Source organism: Notamacropus eugenii, chromosome 4 (genome assembly GCF_028372415.1).
Source record: "Notamacropus eugenii isolate mMacEug1 chromosome 4, mMacEug1.pri_v2, whole genome shotgun sequence".
Classification (NCBI taxonomy): domain Eukaryota; kingdom Metazoa; phylum Chordata; class Mammalia; order Diprotodontia; family Macropodidae; genus Notamacropus; species Notamacropus eugenii.
This window is the reverse complement of record NC_092875.1, coordinates 153,449,008-153,471,765: the sequence shown is the minus strand read 5'-3', so window position 1 is coordinate 153,471,765 and position 22,758 is coordinate 153,449,008. Positions and strand designations below refer to the sequence as shown.

Here is a 22,758-nt window from a genome sequence, read left to right as displayed (position 1 = left end):
CAATTCCCTAAAAAACAGAATTTGCCAAATGAAAAATGAAGTACACAAGAAAATAAGAAAATAATTCCTTAAAAATCAGAACTGAGGGAGTGGAGCCAAGATGGCAGAATAGAAACACAGACCTGTAGAAGTTCCCTGCCATAGCCCATAAAATACCTGTAAAAAATGACTCTAAACAAATCCTAGAGGAGCAGAAGTCCCAAAACGACAGAGTGAAAGAGATTTCTAGCCCAAGGCAGTCTGGAAAGTCAACAGGAAAAATCTATCACATTAGGCTCAGGGTGGAGCACAGCCACAGAGTCTAGCCCAGCCTTGGCTAGGTAGGAACAGGACTGGAGCTGGACTCAGAGGGCAGAATCCTGGAAGCAGCTGTGGTTCCCAGATTGCTCAACCCACAAAGGACAAAGACAGCTTCAAAGGTCAGTGAGAAAGCTCTCACACCTGGGTGACAAGGGAACATGGTCTGGCCCTGCCAGCAGCAGCAACTGCAGCAGCAGCAACCATTTTTGGGGCCCTCAGCCAAAAGACTGATCTGGACCTCAGCCCTGAGTGGCAGCCCTGGGGTAAGGAGGAGCACTGGCAGTGGTAGAGCTGGAAGCAGTTGTGGAGAGGGAACCCTACTGGTAGATCCTGGGCAAAACTGAGTGCTTGTGGTTGTTCACGGACAAGAGCACAGTCCAGGAGAGGAATAAATTCATCTCCCTTGATTGTGCCTCCTTGGAGGAAGTGAGAACTTACAGGTCTCCAGAGTATACTCTCCTCTTGACAAAGGTCAAAAGTCAAGTAACTGACTGGGAAAATACTCAAAATGGGGAAAAAATAAGACTATAGAAGGCTATTTTCTTGGTGAACAGGTATTTTCTTCCATCCTTTCAGATGCAGAAGAACAATGCATACCATCAGGGAAAGATCTAAAAGTCAAGGCATCTGCATCCAAAACCTCCAAAATAAACATTCAATGGTCTCAGGCCACAGAAGAGCTCAAAAAAGATTTTGAAAATCAAGTAATAGAGGTGGAGAAAAATTGGGAAGAGAAATGAGAATGATGCAAGAAAATCAAGAAAAGCAAGTGAACAGCTTGCTAAAGGAGGCCCAAAAAAATGTTGGAAGAAAAACAACACCTTTAAAAATAGTCTAACTTTATTGGCAAAAAAACGTCCAAAAAGTCCATGAGGAGAAGAATGCTTTAAAAAACAGAATTAGCCAAATGGAAAAGGAAGTTCAAAAGCTCAATGAAGAAAATACTTCTTTAAAAATTAGAATGAAGCAGATGGAAGCTAATGACTTTATGAGAAACCAAGAAATTACAAAATAAAACCAAAAGAATGAAAAAACAGAAGATGATGTGAAATATCTCATTGGAAAAACAACTGACCTGGAAAATAGATCCAGGAGAGAAAATTTAAAAATTGTAGGACTACCTGAAAGTCATGATCAAAAAAGGAGCCTAGACACTATCTTTCATGAAATTATCAAAGACACCACAGCACCTTCTCTGATATGGGCATGCTATGCTGAGCGGTTCTGTGCCAGTGTCTCTCATATCACATAATCAACTACAAAGTTCTTGAGAGAGACCTTGAGAGTATCCTTGTATTACTTCTTCAATGACCATATGATCCGCCTGCCCTATGTGAGTTCTCCATAAAATAGTCTTTTTGACAAGCATACATTTTGTATTCAAACAACGGTCAGCCCATTGGAGTTGTACTCTCTGAAGCATAGTTTGAATACTTGACAGATTAGTACAAGTAAATTCAGTGTCTGGTACTTTATCCTGCCAGGTAATCTTCAGAATCTTCCTAAGACAATTCAAATGCAAGTGTTTCAGTTTCCTGGCATGGCACTGGTTTACTATTCAGGTGTCACAGGCATACAACAATGAGGTCAGCATCATGGTTCTGTAGACTTTTAGTTCAGTAGTCAATCTAATACCTCTTCTCTCCCATACTTTCCTTTGGAGCCTTCCAAACACTGAGCTAGCTTTGGCAATGAGTGTGTCAACTTCATTACCAATGTGTACATCCCTGGAAAGTACACTACCAAGGTAAGTAAACTTATCCAAGCATTCAAAACTTCTAGAATACCTGTGCTTTCATGGTGTTAATTATTAGGCCAAAGTTAGCACAAGTAGCATAGAATCAATCCACACTTTGCTGCATCTCAGCTTCAGAGGCTGCCCTGAATACATAATCATCAGCAAACAGAAAATCATGCACCAATACTCCCTCTACTTTGGTCTTGGCTTGTAGCTTTTTCAAACTGAAGAATTTACCATCAGTGCAGTGCAGTGATGCTGTGTTCATCCTTGTTGAAAGCATTTGAAAACATGGCTAAAAGCATCATGCTAAAAAGCATGAGAGGAAGTACAGAGCTTTGTTTCACTCCATTGGTGACTAGGAAGACACAAGAGCATTGTCCATTATCCAGAACCCAGTCAAGCCTGACATCATGAAACTGATGTACAATACTGATGACTTTCTCTGGGAAACCAAATTTTTGCAGAATTTTCCCAAAGCCCTCATGATGAACAGTATCAAAGGCCTTGGTCAGATCTACAAACACTGTATACAGATTTCTCTTCTGCTCCTGGCATTTCTCCTGGAGTTGTTGGGCAACTAATACCATATAGACTGTTCCTCAACTCTTTGTTGAAGCCACATTGGCTCTCAGATAGATGACCATCCTCCAGGTGAAGGATCAGCCTCTTAAGGAGGATTCTGGCAGGAATCTTGCCAACAATGACTAAGAGAAAAAGACCTTCCATGATTGTTGTCTGATAATCTATTTCCTTTATCTTTTTAGAGATGGACAATGGAAGTATCCTTGAACTCCTGGGGGACAACTTCCTCTTGCCACATAACCTGGAAAAATTCAGTCAGCTTTCGTATGAGGAATTGATCCCCTACCTTGTAAATCTCAGCTCAAATACAATCAGCACCACATGCTTTGCCACATGAAAGAAGCCTAATGGCATTCAAAACCTCTTCTTTAGTTGAAGGTTTAGCTAGGGAGGGACTGACTTAAACTTGAGATAAATGGTCAGTGGCCTCAGCATTGATTGATGATGGTCTGTTAAGAACACTATGGAAGTGTCCAACCCATCTCTCTAGGGCCATGTCCTTATCATTAATCAATGTGGTTCCATCAGCACTGTGTAATTGTGATGCACCACAGTTTTATGGTCCATAAATAGCCTTCAGGGAATCATAAAAGTGCTTTGGATTATTACTATCAGCACAAAACCGAATTTCATCTGCTTGGAATCCTGCATCTCTCTAAACTTTGTTTGTAATTTACTTTTGATGCAAAACTTCCTTCTTAGAGATGGATGAACTATTCTGCTGGTAAATCCTGTGGAGTTCTCATTTTTCATTTAGCAGCTTCTGAATTTCCCCATCATTTTCATCGAACTAGTCTTCGTGTTTGCAAGTGTTCTGACTCAGACAAGCAAATGCAGTGCTGTATACCAAATCTCTGAAAACTATCCATTCCTTTTTTGCTCCACTGGTGCCAATTGTGTGTTGGCTCAACTTTCCCTTCAAGTTAGCAACAAACTGTTTCTCCTCAGAGAAGAGCTCTAATTTGTAGGCATTAATTCTTCTGGTAGTTGTTTTGCCTTAGGGGCGCCACTTTTGATGAATGAGAATATTTAGCCTGGAAAGGATAAGTCTATGACCAGTCTAGTACTCTGCACCACACACTGCCTTCGTCACTCTTACATCTTCTCTCTCTCTCCTCCTTACAATCACATAATCTATTAGATGCCAATGTTTGCTGAGAGAGTGCATCCATGAAGTTTTATTGCGTTTAGGCAAACAGAAGACAGCGTTGGTGATGAGAAGGTCGTGAGATGCAGAAGTCTTCAGCAGCAAATGACCATTACTCTTGCTGTTTCCAACTCCATTCTTCCCTAGGACCCCTTGCCAAATCTGGTAGTCTGAGCCTACTTTAGCATTAAAGTCACCCAGAATTATAAGCCTGTCTTCTTCTGGCACAATGATGATAAGGGTCTCCAGGTCTTCATAAAATTTTTCTTTGACCTCATTAGGGTTCATCATGGTGGGAGCATAGGCACTGATGATGGTGGCATGATGTTATCCTGCAAGTGGCAATTGCATTGTCATGAGCCTGTCATTCACTCATTTTGGCAGGCATACCAACTTGTTTCCCAGATTAGTTTTGATTACAAACCCTACACCAACTTCATGGCACTCCCCTTCTCTGTGTCCATTCCAGAAAAATGTATATCCAAATCCACCTGGATCTTCCATTCTACTCCACCCAACTCTCATTTGTGGTTCCAAGAAGTTATAGAATGCACAGTGGCCACACCCTGATAAACTGTTTCCATAGACAGGCTAGACCAGGTTGAGATTAACCAAGGGGTCTCAAACCCACTGGTGAGTTAGGGGATGTCTACCCCAAGCATGTGAAGATTTCTTCTGGTGGAATGGGCAGATGAGAACAATCCATTCCAACTGCCATGAAGGCAACTGAAGCAGGTTCTGTGGAGCACTTAGACCCTGGTTAGACATCACAGACACCAAGGTCATACACTGCATCCTGAGCCTTCTTGATTCTGTTCTACCATTGGACTGTGATGATTCTGGGGGAGAGAGTGAGGCTGAAGACTCTGTGCAACTCTGCCTCACTTAAATCCAATTTATTCAGGAATCAAAAGACATCATCTATACCATTCTATTATTATACCTATACTGTGGCAACAGGCAAATGATGAGTCACCATGTATGGGAACACTGGGAGCTATAGTCACAACCCTGAACAAAGGTGGGCAAGGTCATAGGGTCATTTCTCATTGGAAGCAGCAGTGGGATCTGGGAGCCCCATGGCTGTGTGAGCAGTCTTTTAAGGATTGCACTGCTCCTCTCCTGGTGTGAAGAAGGGGGCTAGGAAAGGTGCCCTAAAAATTGTCTGCCTACCCAACCCTGGCCTGATTACCTCAGCAGGTGGGAAATCTCACTCTGTTCGAAACAAAAAAAAAATGTACAAAAATGTCTGCAATGACGATTCCACTCACCATTGGCACATGGAATGTGTGCACACTTATAGACAACAAAAAATCCAATAGACCTGAAAGACAAACAGCTCTTATTGCAGGACAACTGAACAAGTATCATATCCAAATAGCAGCCCTGAGTGAAACAAGGCTGGCAAATGAAGGCCAGTTTACTGATGTATGTATGTATGTATGTATGTATGTACGTACGTACTTAAAGCAGCTCTTTTTGTGGTGGCTAAGAATTGGAAATCAAAGGGATGCCCATCAATTAGGGAATGGCTAAACAAGCTGTGATATATGACTGTAATGGAATATTATTGTGCTTTAAGAAATGATAAACAAGATGATTTCAGAAAAACCTGGAAAGACTGACATGACCTGATACATATTGAAGTAAACAGAACCAGGAGAATGTTGTACACACTAATAGCAATATTGTTTGATGAAGAACTGTGAATGACTTAGCTATTCTTAACAATACAATGATCAAAGATAATCGCAAAAGGCTCACAATGAAGGATACTATCCTCCTCCAGAGAAAGATCTGATATTGATTAAATACACATTGAAGCATGTTATTTTTCACTTTCATTTTTTTTCTTTGGGTCTTCTTGTACAAAATGACTAATAAAGAAATGTTTTACATAATTACCCATGCATTACCTATATCTGATTGCTTATCCTGTTAGGCAAAAGGAAGGGCAGGGAGAAGGAATGGATAGAATTTGTAACAAAAACTTTAAATAAAATGTTAAAAAATTATAAAAAGAAAGTGAAAATTTTAAGGATAACTGGACAAGGTTCAGGAAGAAATGGATTGAGATAGAAAAGGTACAAGGTTTAGTCATATCAAGGAGGGAGTACCTCATCCTGAGAGTCCAGAGGGAAGGAAAAGTGGATTTATGAAAAAACAGAGGCTTTAAAGTGTCCTAGAAATTAAATAAGGGAGCTCATAATGGCTTGTCTGGATTTTCTCAGTACAGCAAAGTCTTTCTGGACTTTGGGGTGGGGAGAGCCTGAAGAAGGAGGTGAATACTGTCATCAGTGGCTAAGAACAGTCAATAAGACATGAATAAAAGGACTGTCATGCTGCATTGAAGGTCCAGTTGAGGTGAGATAGTATAAATGAGTTACAGATCTAATAGTATAGTTTCCTGTCTACAGCAGTTATCCATTACTTGGGAATAAGCATAGGAAAGGCAGAGATAGCCCAGTAATAGAGACTGGTAATTCTGGAACAGCAGAAGGACAAGTGAACAAAGGACTAAAATATGAGAAGAAAAATTAACACCCATGGCATGAAGATAGATGAATAGGAAGTGAAACCAGAAGAGAGGTGATGAACTGGGAAAATAGTAAAGCATCAAGGAATCTTAGAACTTTATTTGTACCAAAGAGTAGATTCAGGAAAAAAAGTTAGTGGGCCAAATGAAGACAAAGAAGGTTATGACCAGAGAGGGGAAACTCATAATCCAAAGTGTTGAAGGCTAGGTACTTCTGAGTGATAGTGCAGTTTTAGGGTATAAGTCCTGAGGGAAATAGATGCAAGTGGAAGAGGAAGGTAACAGCAATAGAGGACTTAAGGAATCGAGGGATCAGGAGTTTATAAGGGTCGTTGATATCAATACTCAAGTCACCAAGGAAGGCAGCAGGAAAGAAAGTCTGAAATTTCTTTCACTTGGATAATTCATTTTTTTATTCATTTTCCTCAATAAATTCTGCAAATGGAGAAGTTCATAGGCAGAAAAGAATTGTAACATATCATTGCTTTGCAACTGTTTTACCAACATATTTCTTTTCTCCAGGTCATCTTTTCAAGAAGGTGCTGATGGGGGAAAAATCAGTAGGAACCAAAAAATTATCAGGAAAGAATACATCAATCCTTGAATAAGAGAAATATGACAATAAACTAACAAAGAATAACTTTCTATATGAAAGCAAATACTTCTGCATAAGACTACAAAATTTTTTTAAAGAGGGAACAAAAATGATTAATATAATTTCCTGCTGATTTTTTCACATCTAACAGAACACCATGTAAATATAAATGAATTTGATTATATATACTGTCACCATAGTCTACTATCTCTGAAAAGCAAACATTTTATTGCTAGATAGCAATTATTTTATTTGATTGAAATGAGTGAAACCAAATTCTTGGTTTCAAAATATATAAGAAGTCACTTTCTTCTAAATATCTGGCATCACAAAATCGTCTCAGAACTGGAAAGGGCTTCATTCTCAGAGAATTCAACATATATATAATATGACAGGAGTTGTGCTCTCTAAAGCAAAGTGTGAATGAACACCCGTGTTTTCTTAGTGTTAACAGTTAGGCCAAAATTAGCACAAGCAGTAGAGAATCAATCCATACTTTGTTGCATTTCAGCTTCAGAGGCTTCCCTGAATACACAATCATCAGCAAACAGGAAATCATGCACCAACACTCCCTCTACTTTGTTCTTGGCTTGTAGCCTTTCCAAATTTAAGAATTTACCATCAGTGTAGTAGCTGACCCTGATGCTGGATCCATCCTCACTGAAAGCATTTGATGACATAACTGAAAACATCATGCTAAAACTCTGATGGGCTTAGCTGTGCTATTGAAATGCAAAATGTATGCTTGCCAAAAAGACTGTTTTTTGGAGAACTCACAGAGGTCAAGAGTTCACATAGTGGTCAAAAGAAGTTGATACAAGGACTCTCTCAAAATCTCTCTTAAGAACTCTGGAATTCACTGTGTGATATGGGAGACACTGGCACAGGTCCAGTCAGCATGGCATGCCTACATCAGAGAAGGTGTTGTACTCCAGGAACAAAGCAGAATTGAAACAGCTCAAAGAAAATGCAGGATGTGCAAATTTAGTGTATCCACCTCAAAAGTCACACAGAGACAATTTATGCCACAGCTGTGGCAGAGCATTCTGGGCTAGTATTGGTCTGATCAGCCACAGTTGGACACACTGAAATTTTACTCTAGCATAGTGATGTCATTTGGTTATCTTCAAGAATGAAGGACAACAACCAGCATGCCAGGAACCAGGATTCAACAGTCTTCTCAACTGTTTGACTTACATCTCATACCACCTCAGCTTACCAGAAGGAAGGTTTTGAATGAATGAATGGTTTTCTCTAATTTCACCATCACTTAATAACTGTGCTACCTCCATGATCCAGGACTTTTTCAGTCCATATACCCCTTCATTCCTGGTTTCTAAGTCCATCGTCCTTGCTCTAGCATCACTTTCTACTGTTGATAGTCTTGACATTACTGTTGATCAGTTGAACATATGCTATTTTCTATTTTTTATCCTCTTTGTCCCTTGTACCATTATTCATCCAACCCTGTGTTACTGCCACCATGAACCTTCTCCACTTCTACTCACATACCATTGAACACTCTGGGAAAAGTCACATAACTATGACAAATAGGTCCACTACAAATTTAGGTTATTTAAAAAAATATTACTTTTAGCATTCTTTTTGTAAATTCTGAATTCCAAATTCTTTCCTTCTCTCCCACTTTTCCCTGATATGAGCAAGTAATATGATATCAATTAGACATGTGAAATCTTACAAAACATATTTTCATATTGACCTGGTGCAAGAAAAATAAAATGAAAAAATTATATTTCAACTTGCATTCAGAATTCATCAGTTCTTCCTCTGGAGATAGATAGCATTTTTTATCATGAGTCCTTTGGCACTTTCTTGGTTCACTGCATTGATCAGAGTAGCTATCTTTCATAGCTGATCATCAATACAACATTGCTGTTACTGTGTGTATAATAATTTCTTGGTTCTGCTCTCTTCAGTCTATATGACAAATTTAGGTTATTTAATCTCAAGTAGATCTTAATTCCTGTACAGCAATCCTTTCAATCTTTGCTAATAGATTCTTATACAGTAAACTCCAAAGTGTTTCTTCCATACTTTATCTTTTCTCCTCAAGCTACCTAAGTAGAGGATCTTGTCTCATACTTTACAAAAGATAGATAGATATAGGCCATCACTAAATCACTCTTCTCTCCTAACACACACCTCAAACCCCTTGTTCATTATTACCCCTATCTTGTTGTCTTCAACTTTGCTAAATACAGTCTCTGAGGAAAAGGTGATACATTTCTTTGTCAAGGTCAACCCTTCTAACTTGTGCTGCTCCTCATATCCATCCTTTCACCTCTACTCCATAAGCTTGCCCTACCAATCATTCCTTCTTTCTCTCATATTCAAACTCTCTTTACTCAACGGCTCCTTTCCTGTTCCTATTTAATAAACATACCCATTCACTCTCCTTAAAAAGTTTCACTTGATCTTGCTATCCGCTCAAACTATCGTCCTATAGGTGGCATGGTACCATGGAAACAGAACAAGCTTTAAACAACTTGGATTAAAATTCTGCCTTTGACAATCAATACCTGGTGAGATGTAGGATAAAACACTTAACTGTTCTGGGACTTAGTATGTTCCTCTGCAAAATATGGAATTAGAACTAGATGGCCACTAAGGTCCCTTCCAGCTTTGACTCTATGATATAACTTCCTTTCACAGCTAAATGCCTAGCTTTCTATATTCATTGCCTCTACTTCCTCATGTCTCTCTAATGTTTGTTCTCATTAAATTTTAATTTTAGTAATTTCTCAATACATCCCCCCCCCCAATTCATTCTGATACCTTCCTTGGAACAGTTAATCAAGAACAACCAAGAAAGCAACCACATATGACAGTGTATATAGCATTCCACGAAAATCATCCCCACCATTAAACATGCTTTTTGACAGACTGATATGTTAATATATATTTCAGTTGACTCTCCCTTGTTATCTGGTTTCAGCCCCATTACTCAATTAAAACTGTTTTATCCAGTGTGACCAAAATCTCTTAAATGTTAAATCCAATGGCCCTTACTTGATTCTTATTCTAGTTAACTTCTCTGCAAACTTCAGACACTGTGGATCATTTACTCCTTTCTATTACAGTGTGACCTTTGGCAATTCACTTCCCCTCTCTGAGAGTCAGTTTCCTCATATGTAAAATGAAAGGATTAGACTAAATGAACTCTGATGTCCCTTCCAGTCCTATAGCCATGATCCTACATCTATACCTCTACTCATTGTGTAGGCCTTTATGTCACTAGTGTTACTATCTGCCTAATAGCTCCCTATAAATTTCTTCTAATAGACCATCTTCTATCTCCTACCCGTTAAGCATGGGTGTTTCCCCAAACTCAGTCCTATGTCCTCTTTTTTTCTCTCTACCCTCTTTCACTTAGGGATTCTAGAGATCCCATGGATTTATCATTACTATGCAAATGACTTCCAAATCAATATATTCAGCCTAATATATTCCCTCAGACTCCAGTATTCCGTTGCCAACTGCCTGTTGGACATCCCCAAACAGATTTGGACCGATACTGACATATCAAACTCAACGTGTCCAAAATGGAATTCATATTTTCCTTCAAGTTTTTGCCTCTTCCAAGCTTCCCTATTTATTTCTGTTGAGGACACAACTATAGTCATTTAGATATGCAACCTTGCAGTCATCCTCCATTCTTCATTCTCCTTCATATTTTGTATCCAATCAATTACTAAATCTTATTGATTCTAACTCCACAACATCTCATTATTCTAGGTAAAACTCTTAACACCTCTCATCTAACCGACTGCCATAACCTCCTAACTAATCTCTCTGCTTTCAGAATCTTTCCTTCTTCAATCCATCCTCCACATAGCTGCTGTGTTGATATTACTAAAACACAGATCTCACAATGTAAACCTCCTATTTCAAAATCTCCATTAGGCTCCTCTAACAACTAAATACAAACTCTTTAGTCTGACATTTAAAACCCTTCACTCTGGCTCTCCTCTACCTTTTTTTATTCCATATTACTTACCTTTGGACATTGTATTTTCCAGCCACATTGGCAAGTTAATTGCTGCCTGAACTGAATAGGCCAGTTTTCATCTTTGTAACTAAACAAGGCTATCCGCCACACCTGTGTAAAGCACTGCTTCCTCTCCTTTTCCCCTTAGAATCCCTAGCCTTACCAGGCTCAGCTCAGGTACCACTATTACCCTAACCTGATGCATTTCATGATCTTTACCTTGATCTTCACCTAGCTGTTAGTACACTCACCCCCCTAAAATTTCTTGGAATTTATTTATCTGTTTATATGCTGTATCCCTCTCCTACCTGTAGGCCCATGTAGAGGCCAAATTCCTTGAGGGTAAATTGTGTTTTATTTTTATATATATACCCAATATATATATACCCAATACCTATCACCATATCTTGCCCATATTAAGTGTTTAATGTTGGCTGAACTGAATTTAAATAGCTTTTTTCACAGCACGTTTTAAAAATTACTTTTTACTCCAAATTTATGGACAACAATCTCTTAATCATTACTTTCCTGTACCTTACTCCAATACCAAACTATCTTTCCCCTATAAAAGGTGAAAATGGCTTACTGTTTATTTAAAATAAGAAGTATTCTTAGTGCTCTAATATTCTCCTACCTAACCTCAGATACCATCACTAAGGTAAAATATTCTGGTAACTAAAGAATGAACTTTGCTTTTAAGCAAAACATGTTCCTTGTAACAATTAACAAGAAGTACTGGATAGAAGTGCTGTAGTAGTAGCACAGCAAAAGCAGATTATATTAACATGCTTCTCTAATTCATAGATTAAGATTATAAACCTGTGGTGAAAGTTACCTGGATTGTATGCAAACTATGAATGGAAGTTTAGTTATTTGTTTTTTTAAAGTTCTACAAGAAAGATTTTCCAATGAACTTTAGTCTCTCTTCTAACATATATCCCCCCCCAAAGCTATAAAACATATTTTTCCCCAGTGCATTATTGTATTTTGTCATTAAAAATAAATGTGATACCTATAACGGATTTTAAAGGAATATATTTGTATAAATGTTGTGTAGTACAAAGAATTTGGAGTCAGAGTCACTGGATTTGAATCCTGCTCAGGTACTTACTTGCTCCTTCATGTGATCTATTGCAAGCCAAACACTTAACCCCTCTGGACCTCAGTTTTCAGTTTTCTCCTATGTAAAATGAAGGGGGCTGAATTTGTTTACTTCTAAGGTCCTTTACAGTTATAAATTTATGAGTCTATGAAGCTTGTTTGTAACAATATTTTCTGAGCTGAAAAGTCATCAATAAATAAAAGTAAAATCTACTCACAACAAACTCCAATCGATGTACAAATTGTTTTACTGTCATGGAATTTTGTTAAAATGAATACATTACTAAAATCTCATTCTCACTCTATAGGATCCAGAGATAAAGCAAGCTGATGCCAAGATTCTCTAGAGTAAAGGTAATATAGTGAATGTAATCCTCACTTAAATTTCTAGATCTTTAAATGTGTGGTTTAGGTAGGGAGTTTTTAATACCTTTTATTTGAGTTGTTAAAAAGTGAGAGGTGGAGAGAGATGTAGGGGTTGTTATTCTATGGTAGGACCAAAAATAAAGTGTAAAGTTTTTACATTCAGTTCAGCTTTCCTCTCCTTGCATAGAATACATTTAGCCAGTACATTTTTTATATTACAAAATCCTATTCTAATATCTTACTGGAGTACAGAAGTGATGCTAGGTTCCTAAAAACTAAATACTAGCAGAATGAAATCTTTGGTCATTCAAAACAATTCAACAAACAATTATTGTGTGCCTTCAATGTACAAGGGACTAGGAGCAAAAGGACAAAAAAAATTCCTTCCTTGAATAATATTATATTCTACTGAGGAATCAACATATAGAAAAGGCACATACGCACATAGGAAAGGCAAAATAAAAATTTAGGAGCAATAGAGCAATAACACCTGGGGGATTCCAGAAAGTCTTCATAGAAAAGGGGAACCTAAGTTGAACCCTGAAGAAAGAACATGATTCTAAGAGGTAGAGACAAGGACAGAGTATATTCTGGGCACTGGAAAGGCTTTGGAAAAGGCATGGAGGCAAGAAAGAGAGTATAATTTTTGGAGAGAGTATGGTGGTTCAATTTCCTGAACACAGACTTTAAGAAGGAGTGTGATATGAAATAAAGTTTGGCAGGAGCCAAACTGAAAAGGTTTGGAGTATAGGCCTAGAACAGAATGCTTTCTATCATTCAAGGACCAAAAGTTTGGCCAGCAAGTGAAAAATATTTCTGGCCACAACAATTCATGAAGACTCTCGAATAGAGAATAAAAACACTATAATCTGCATCAGCACAGAGAACATAATGACAAGACGTTATTCAGTACTTTGATATAACTAAGGACTAATACATAGGATGAAACCAGAAACCTAGTGTAGCAAGGAAGTGAAAATTTTTTTTCCTGTGGGATATCTCCCAGAATATACATTATATCTTGCCAGGCCTAGAGGCCTGAGGGCTACCCGAGTCTTCCCTTACCTCTATCGGAGGTCTTCGGTTGGCCAAACTGGATGCTCGTATGAGAGAAAGGACGTTCCAGAGTCGAACAAGGGTTGAGCTTTATTTCAGGGTCTAGTTACAAGTGCAGGGAAATTCTTCCTTAGGAGGGAGCAAAAAATCTCCCAAGGAGGCAAAGATCTTACAATAAGAGATTGGAAGTAGAAGTATAAGTGGGGAGAGAGGGGGAGGGGAGAGAGGAGAGAGGAAAAGCGGAGCCTTGTGTCCTGTCCGCTCCACGCGCCTCCGCCCAAGAGAGCTTTCAGGCTTTCCTGATCCTACTTAAGCTCTCCAGTTGCATAGTTTGCATCTGAATACCGTGCCTGTTAGGTGTGCCCAGATCTGGGACAATCTTGAGGGCGGGGAGAGCTCTCTCCCATCACGTCTCTCACGGGAAGAGGCGGAAATACACGAGATAGCTCGGTTCACCTCGATTCCCAGTCGTTTCCTGGGGGGTCTCGTGAGAACTCTAAGATTTAGAAGTTCCCACCTTTACCCGCCCGAGACTGTCCACCTGGAATTGAGCTTCCATCCCCAGCAATATCTTTTTTTAAAATATATAGTTTATTTATTTTTCAATTCTTAACATTCACTTCCACAAGAATTTGAATTCAAAATTTTCTCACCATCTCTCCCCATTCCCCACCCTAGGACAGCATGCACCCCATCTACCCTTTCCTCCAGTCTATCCTCCCTTCTATTACCCACCCTTTCTCCATCCCCCTTGCCCTGTATTTTCCTGTAGGGCAAAATAGATTTCTATACTCCATTGCCTGTACAGTTTAATTTCCAGTTGCATGCTAAAACATTTTTTAACATTCATTCCTAACGCTTTGAGTTCCATATTCTCTCCCTCCCTCTATACCCACCCTCTGATTATCCCTTTCCCCAATTTGCTATCCTTTCTATTATCTTCCCTCTCCTATTCCATTCCCCCTTGCCTTCCCGCAGGGTAAAATAGATTTCCATATTCAGTTGAGTATGTGTTATTCTCTCCTTAAGCCAAGTCCCATGAGAGTAAGGTTCACTTATTTCCTTTCATCTCCCCCCCACTCTTTCCATCCATTGTAAAAGCTCTTTCCTCTTTTATGTGAGATGATATGCTACATTCTACCTCTCCCTTTCTCTTACTCCCAGTACATTCTATTGAACAGTAAATTTTATTTTTTTTAGATATACTCCCTTCATATTCAGCTCACCCTGTGCCTTCTATCCATATATGTATATATATATATACATATATATATATCTATATATAGAGAGAAGAGACACATACACCCATATACATACTTACACATATATAATATACAAATACATACATACCCTACACACCTACATATATATATTCACTCAAACTACCCTAATATTGAAAAAGGTCTCATGAGTTACAAATAACATCTTTCCATGTAGGAGTGTAAACAGTTCAACTTTAATGTATCCCTTAAGGCTTTTCTTTCCTCTTTACCTTTTCATGTTTCTCTTGATTCTTGTATTTGAAAGTCAAATTTTCTATTCAGCTCTGGTCTTTTCAACAAGAATGCTTGGAAGTCCTCCATTTCATTGAAATTCCAATTTTTCTCTTGAAGTATAATGCTCAGTTTTGCTGGGTAGGTGATTCTTGGTTTTAATTCTATCTCCTTTGACCTCTGGAATATCATATTCCAAGTCTTTCGATCCCTTAATACGGAAGCTACTAAATCCTGCGTTATCCTGATAGTATTTCCACCATAATTGAATTGCTTCTTTCTGGCTACTTATATTTTCTCCTTCACCTGGGAACTCTTGAATTTGACTACAATATTCTTAGGAGTTTTCCTTTTGGAATCTCTTTCAGGAGGTGATTGAGGAATTTTTTCCATTTCTATTTTACCCTCTGGTTCTAGAATATCAGGGAAGTTTTCCTTGATAATTTCTTGGAAGATGATGCCTAGGCTCTTTTTTTGATCATGGTTTTCAGGTAGACCAATAATTTTTAAATTCTCTCCTGGATCTATTTTCCAGGTCAGTTGTTTTTCCAATGAGATATTTCACATCATCTTCTATTTTTTAAATCTTTTGGTTTTGTTTTATAATTTCTTGGTTTCTCATAAAGTTATTAGCTTCCATCTGCTCCATTCTAATTTTTAAAGAACTATTTTCTTCATTGAGCTTATGAACTTCCTTTCTCATTTGGCTAATTCTGCTTTTTAAAGCATTCTTATCCTTACTGTTTTTCTGGACCTCTTTTGCCATTTGAGAGAGTCTATTTTTAAAAATGTTATTTTCTTCAGGATTTTTCTGGGTCTCCTTTAGCAAGCTGTTGACTCGTTTTTCATGAATGCATCACTCTCATTTCTCTTTCCAGTTTTTCCTCCACGTCTCTTACTTGATTTTCAAAATCCTTTTTGAGCTCTTCCATGACCTGACACCACTGCATATTTTTTTGAAGATTTGGGATGTAGAAGCCTTGACTTTGATGTCTTCCTCTGATGGTATGCTTTGTTCTTCCTCATTCAAAAGGATGGAAGAAAATACCTTGTCACCAAGAAAGTAACCTCCTATAGTCTTATTTTTTTTCCCCTTTCTGGGGCATTTTCCCAGTCAGTTACTTGACTTTTGAATCCTTTATCAAGTGGAGGGTATACTCCAGGGATCTGTAAGTTCTCAGTTCCTGCAAGGTGGCACAATCAATAGAGAAGAGTTTACTACTCTCCTGGCCTGAACTCTGGTCTGAGAGCAACCACAAGCATTCTTATCTGCCAAGGATCTGCAAGTAGGATTCCCTCTCCACAGTCACCATCAGCTCCACCATGCCAAAGCTCTTCCTCATCCCAGGACCACTCAGAACTGAAACCCAGAGCAGTTGCTCGATTTCCCCAGGGTCTTTAGGCAGAGGATTCCAAAAGTGTATGATGCACCGCACTGGGGTTGGGGTCAGATGGCACAACCCTCTCATCCAAGTGAAAGAGCTTTATTACTAACCTTTGAAGCTGTCTTTGGCATTTGTGGGTTGAGAATTCTGGGAACCACAACTGTTACCTGTGATTCCACACCCTGAAGCCTGCTTCAGTCCTATCTGTGCAGTGCAGCATGGCCAAGGCTGCACTGTACTCTGCTCTGAGCCCAGTGTGATAGACCTTTCCAGTCAGCTTTCCAGGCTGTCTTGGGCTGGAAATCTCTTTCACTCTGTTGTTTTGTGGTTTCTGTTGCTCTAGAATTTGTTTAGAGTCATTTTTTACAGGTAATTTATGGGCTATGAGGGGAGAGCTAGAGTACGTCCATCTTTCTACCCCACCATCTTGGTTCTGCCCCCCAATAATGATCCAAATAATTTTATCTTACAAAATTCTGTTTCAAAGGAATTTTATCTGTTGTTACTGATTTTGTCTGAAAAATTCAAAACTGGTGTTATGTGCTCTCAATAACTACTTTCAGAGCTTTGTTTCCTCATATGTAAAAAAGGAGGTTGGAATAAATAGCTCCTAAGGTCACTTACACCTCTAAATAAAGGTCTTAAAAGTGTTATATTATTATCATTATTGTGGTTTCTATGTGGTATAAAAGAAGAAGCATGGGGATAGTGGAAACCTAGGTCCCTCTTGCCTCTGAAACTAGCCATGTGACCCTGACGCTGTCAATTGAGACTTTTGTGCCCTATAACTTATCTATTATAACTTAAATATAACTTATTTATCCACGAAGTCCATGAAGGGTTGCATCCGTATTGGTGGAGGAGATTTTCACATTCAAATTCTCCACACTCATGAAATTACAAACACTTTACCTATGAGGTATGAAAGGCAACATTAAAAAGTCCCTCAGGAAAAAATAAATTTGAAGCACAGGAGGAAACGTGGAAGAACACATATGAGGTGAAGCTGAGTGAAATCAGCAGGACAGGAATTGCACATATGTGGTAGGGAAGGAAAACAGAGTAAACTTGGAGGAATATTATGTAGGCCTAGAGGGGAAAACTCAACACTATTTTTTTCTTTGTTGTTTATTATTTTGTTTGGTTCTGCCTTTTTAAAGGTTGAGATACTGGAGTAAGATTTTATCATGTGCACATTTATTTGACTTACTGTTTTGGCTGACAGCTATTGAATTTATAATTTTTTAGAAGTTTAAATAAACATTATAAGCAGTGAGTTGTGGTGAAATGAACCAGGGTTCAAGTTTGCTTCTGACATGCTGATTGTGTGTTCTCACTTAACCTCCTAGTAAGACTTTAGAAAACTTCCTACAACCGTCATAGAGAAAGTCCCCAACCTGCACCAGCAGAGGATGTTCCCTCATTCAGAAGTTCTCTCTACTAGAGAATTTGGGACCCAGGCCCCATCCTCCTCCTCCCCCTAGACTCACAGTCAACTAAATCTAAGTCAGACGTTCTCCAACTTTTTATTATTCCTCATAATACAGTATTCTTTTTGGTTTTTTTTTAGTTACTGTTAAGATTGTTGCTGTTGTTAAGTTGTTTCAGTTGTGCCCATACCCTATATGACTTTTTTTTCTTTGTTGAGGAAATACTAATTCATTTTACAGATAAGGAAACTGAGGCAAACAATATTAAGTAACTTTCCCAGTGTCATATAACTTACTAATTCTAGGCCTGGAGCTCTATCTACTGTGCCACCTGATTGCTCTTCAGTTTTTTACATCTCTAAAATTTCTGCCAGTCCCCCTTGCTCCCTCCCAGAGAGCCATTCCTTTTAACAAATAATATTTTTAAAAAGAAAATAAATCAGCAAAACTACGACTACATCCAAAAAAATAAGAAGAATACAATATTGCACACTCATGGATCTCCCACTCCTCTGCAAGAGAGCTGGCAGTGATAGCTTGTAACATCTTGTAACCTGTTTGGTTGTTTTATGTTGGTTCTTTTGGTCTACATTATAGCTTATCTATTGTTATCCTGGATCTGCTTATTTCATTCACCATATTCATCAGATTCATTGCTTTTAATGGCATAGTAATATTCCATTATTTTCACATACCACAATTCTGACAGCCATTTCCCAATGACAGGCATTGACTTTGTTTCAAGTTTTCTGTTACCACAAAAAGTACAATTATTCTAGTACATAAGAGGGTTTTATTCTTATCAATGACCTCTTGGCATCATAAGCCCATTAGTGGCATCTCTAAGTCACAGATACGGACATTTTTAGTTGTTGTATTTCCATAATTCCAAATTGATTTCCAAGACTGTTATGCTGATTCACAGCTCCATCAACAATCCTCTAGAGTGCCTATCTTCTCACAATTCCTCTAATATCGACTATTCTAATTTTGGGGCTTCTTTGCCAACAATATTGAAATTTGTACCAAAAGGAAATAAAGCAGATTGAATGTTTATGCTGATTATAAAAAAGGGCTCCTGTGATGTCATTGCTCCAGATCTATTATCTTGTGATTCCATCATCTCTCCTTCCCACCTCTGCTCATCATTCATTCCTATATTTACCTTCTTGGAACTCCCAGCTGAGCACATACCTTTAAACTTCCCCCATGCCAAGCCTGAAAAGGCAGAGAGCAAACTGCAGCTGGGGGGAAACAGTTTGGGAATTTTAATTTCACATCTGTCTAAACACATAGGGCAACATGACATGTCCTTTGAGAACAAAATTGATAGAAACATTACAATCTGTCTACTTACTACATCTATTTTAAAATATAAGTCATCTGAGGGCATGTACTATGAAGTTTAAAGGTATACTTTGAGGTATCTGTATTAGGCAAAAAAAGACATTAAAAATGAGTGTCCCAAGGACACATCCAATGATGAAGATTGTCATCCATTGCTTAGGTGTCCAATTTTAATGGAGCATCTCCTATGTTGTATTTTGACACTGAAAGTGATGGTATACCTTCTCCATTCATATTCCCTACCCTAGGAACTACAAATTATCTAATCTTTCCTGAGGATCATCAGTTTCATTTAATATACTTTCCTTACTGATGATGTTACACAGTGGAGAAGGAGATTATGGAATCAAAGAACTATTCTGGAAAACGTCTTTTCTCTTCTCAGGTACCATCCTCAATGCCATGCCAATCTCTGGAGCCAGTTTTTGTATTATCCTCCTCTGAAATGTACTACATGTTAACTTTACAGAGCTATGTTTATGTAATTACCCTTTAAGTGGGTTATTTCATATGAAAGACATAAAAGAAGCAATAAATTTGTATATTTACATATAATTTACATGTGATTTCAAAGAAAAGCTGCATTACCCACATGTGAGTTTGCTGAAGAAACTTCCACTACCATCAGCATATACTGGATTAGAACTTACATCACCAATATGCACCTAAGGTAGGGTAGACAGAATTATGACAAGTGAATTTTCTTTTATTTAGGCTTCATCGTACTAAAGATATTTTTCATATCAAAGATACAAAAGAGAGAGAATTCTAAAAATAATCCAGTGAAAAGTTAACTCCAAAAATGAACAAAAAAACTAACAAATTACTGCATCAGTAATGTTTTCAGCCTAAAAGTTCAGCTCTAGTATTATTTGGAAACAAGAAACAAATGGGGATTCTCTATTACAGAAACACAATTCTGGTACAAAGGAATGCTGTTCAGAAATTATATAGTTCTTTTCTTCCATCCTTAGGCTTCCCAAATCAGTTTCTGATCAAAGAAGAAAATGCTCATAGATATGCAAACCAGTACATATCTTTTCACTTTAAAGATCTGGTACAGAATAGAACAAATGTAGCTTCTTTAAAAAGTCTTTGATATTTTTGCTAACAGAATTGCAAAAAGTCTTTGCTTCCTTCCTTCCTTGCTCCCTACATTCTTCTTTCCTTACTCCTCAATATCTTCATGCACTGAAGCACCACACAAACTTGACATGTCCCCAAAAAAGTATATAATCCTTCCCAACCTTCCCATTCCATCCACATCACACCCAAACTCTGATTCTCTTTCTTGGTCTACTATTTTTATCAATGACATCACCATTCACTCAGTGTTTCATATCTGAACTTTGGAATTATCTTTGATTCTTATATCTTCTTACCTTATAATATTCTTACTTTGTGATATCTAACTAAGACACCTTTGTAAACAGCATTACTATTCCCCCTGTCATCCTGGCTTACAACTTTGACTATCATCCTTACACATTGCTCCATATGTCCCATTAATTACCAAATTTTATTGATTATACCTCTTCAATTTCTCTCATGTCCAATTTCTTTTATTCAGCATACAGTTTACAGCCATCCTAGTTCAGAACTTTGCATCTTCTCACCGTTACTATTTTAATTACCTCCTAAAGGTTCTGCCCCTAAAACGAAATTGGATCAATGATCCCATGATTCAATTCATTACCATTTCACATTGATTTTACACTACAAGAAAACTGCTTAATACATTGCCATTATCAAGTTCTTCCACAACTTCAGGATCTTCAGTGATTACAAATTTCCTGAGACATAAATGTTAAATTCCTGGCCCTGATATTCAAGGCCTACCACAATATGGCTCCAACCTAGAGTAAACCTAGTTGCTTCTCTCCCAAATCTGTTTCTCCTTGATCCCTCCCAGAAGGCAAAAGTAGCAGCAATTAGGGGAAATTGCAAAGAAAAAAAATTGGGCTAGGAACAAAGAAGAGCGTCCTAATAATTAAAGTTGGCCATAAGAAAAGTTTGAAAAGGCTTCCCCCACCAGTCTTTAAACAAAGACTGGATTGTCATGTTATACCGTAGAGATCTTTTTTTAGTAATGAGTTGGACTAAACAGGGGTGGGGAACCTTTTCACTTTGGAAGGTCACATTAATATTTAGCTGTAATCAAATACTGTTTAAAAAATTTCAGTTAGATATACTTAAAAATGCACATTATTACTGGACTAGGACCCTTCGGATCCCCTCCAGCCGCGTCCTCTACTTCTTCGCCAAGGTTAATCGCATCCCCTTCGAGTTGCAAACCGTGGAGCTGTTCCAGGGGCAGCACTTGACTGATGATTTTGCCAAAGTGAACAGACTGAAGAGACTGCTGGCCATGAAAGATGGAGATTTCACCTTGGCAGAAAGTGTGGCCATCCTGCACTACCTGAGTCAGAAATATAAGACCCCAGATCACTGGTTTCCTACAGACCTGCAGGCCCGGGCACGGGTTGAAGAATACCTGTACTGGCATGGTGATTCCATTCGAGGCACTCTTGGCACAGTGCTATGGATTCAGGTGCTGGGCCCTCTCATTGATGTCCATGTCCCCAAGGAGAAAGTGGACAAGAACAGAGCCTTCATAACAAAACTCCTACAACATCTGGAGCAGAGTTTCCTGCAGGACAAGCCCTTCCTCACTGGTGACCAGATCTCTGTGGCTGATCTGATGGCACTGGAGGAACTGATGCAGCCCTTCTATGCTGGTTTTGATGTCTTCAAGGGACGGCCCAAGATGGCAGCTTGGCGTGGGCGGGTGGAGGCCATCTTGGGGGAGAAGCTATGCCAAGAGACCTGGGAAGCCCTCCGTAAACTCTGTGCAGAGCCCACGACTTTGAAGGACATCCCCTCGTCCCTTAAGGATTGGATGATGTTACGTATTTCAAAGATCTCCTAATACAAGATATTTCCAAACAATGATCCTCCTTCCTCTTCCTCCTGCTCCTCACCCCACATCCTGGACCTTGGCCCTCAGACAACAGACTGACAGAAGAACTTTCTCCAGTGCTCCATTCTATTTCCAAACTATATGCCCACGTCCTCCACCCCCTTCTGATGACCTTGTTCCCCTTTATGTTGTCTCCTTCCCCTCTCCCCCCATAAAATGTAAGAGCTCTTTGATGGCTCGGATGGTCTTTTTGCTTATTTTTGTATGCCAAGCATTTGGCATAGTGATTGATGTATAATAAGAACTGAATAAATGCTTTTTCATTCAAAAAAAAAAAGTACATTATTTTGTAAAAATCTAACTACTATGTTCTAATTTCAAAAAATGAAAACTTTCTCAATATTCTCTCACATGCTGATTTTATTCTTCATAAAATTTAACTATCTGTTCTCACAGAGATAAAATTTTGGCTAACACCTGTCCCTGCTATAGTCAATGCACTTTAGAACGATACAAGAAATCCACACTGACTAAAATCCATACTGACAACCTCATCATTCAACTTCACCATGTTATGAAACTGACAATACTATGTTGCATTTGCACAAATATAGATAACAATACTTATAACTTGTTGCAAAGTGTCACTTAAAATAGTTTTAGCACAGACATTTTGCTAATGCAAGATACAATGAAAAGATATGAAGGCGTTTGGATCTGTTACTTCTTTTTATCTGTGTAATAAACCTT

At 38.4% G+C, this 22,758-nt stretch overlaps 1 protein-coding gene and 1 pseudogene across 16 annotated transcripts in view; one reads left to right on the top strand and one right to left on the bottom strand.

The window, feature by feature from the left end:
• The window catches only part of STK3 (serine/threonine kinase 3), a 548,351-nt gene that overhangs the window by 189,329 nt on the left and 336,264 nt on the right, over nt 1–22,758 (bottom strand). The window lies entirely within an intron of this gene.
• On the top strand, nt 21,178–22,345 carry LOC140498721 (glutathione S-transferase theta-2 pseudogene; annotated as a pseudogene).